Raw genomic sequence first — 578 nt, 5'->3', positions numbered from 1 at the left:
ATTCTAAATCTCTCTGGAGATAATTATCTAGAATGGGCAATGAACACTTCAGTTACCCTGAAATCAAGAGGACTCGGAAGGAGTATCATTCAGGGTGATTTTGCAACTGAAAGTGAAAATTTAAGAGCCATTACAATAATGTGCCATCATTTCACTAAGGAACTGAGAAATCAGTATCTGCATATTGAGAATCCTCGTGACCTTTGGACAGAATTAAAATCCAGATACACTATGGTATTATTACCAAAGGTCAAACATGAATGGATGAGTCTCAGATTCCAAGACTTTGAGACAGTGGCCGAGTTTCACTTTGCCTTGTCCAGGGTCATGTACCAACTGAGATTATGTGGAGAAGAGGTAACAGATAATGATTGTCTATTCAAGACATACTCCACATTCCATCCAGAAGATTTGTTGTCAAAACATATTTACATAGAAAGAGGTTCTACCACTTACAATGACCTGATCTCTTGCCTAACGGTGATTGAGAATAACAAGGTACTAAAGAAAAGCAGTGAGATGAAATATCCTGAGGAAATGGATCAAGATGAATCCAAGGCAGCCGTGTCCAATGCAAT

The sequence above is a fragment of the Brassica oleracea genome, chromosome C3 (assembly GCF_000695525.1).
Source record: "Brassica oleracea var. oleracea cultivar TO1000 chromosome C3, BOL, whole genome shotgun sequence".
Classification (NCBI taxonomy): domain Eukaryota; kingdom Viridiplantae; phylum Streptophyta; class Magnoliopsida; order Brassicales; family Brassicaceae; genus Brassica; species Brassica oleracea.
The sequence above is the reverse complement of the archived record's forward strand: the minus strand, read 5'-3'. Positions refer to the sequence as shown.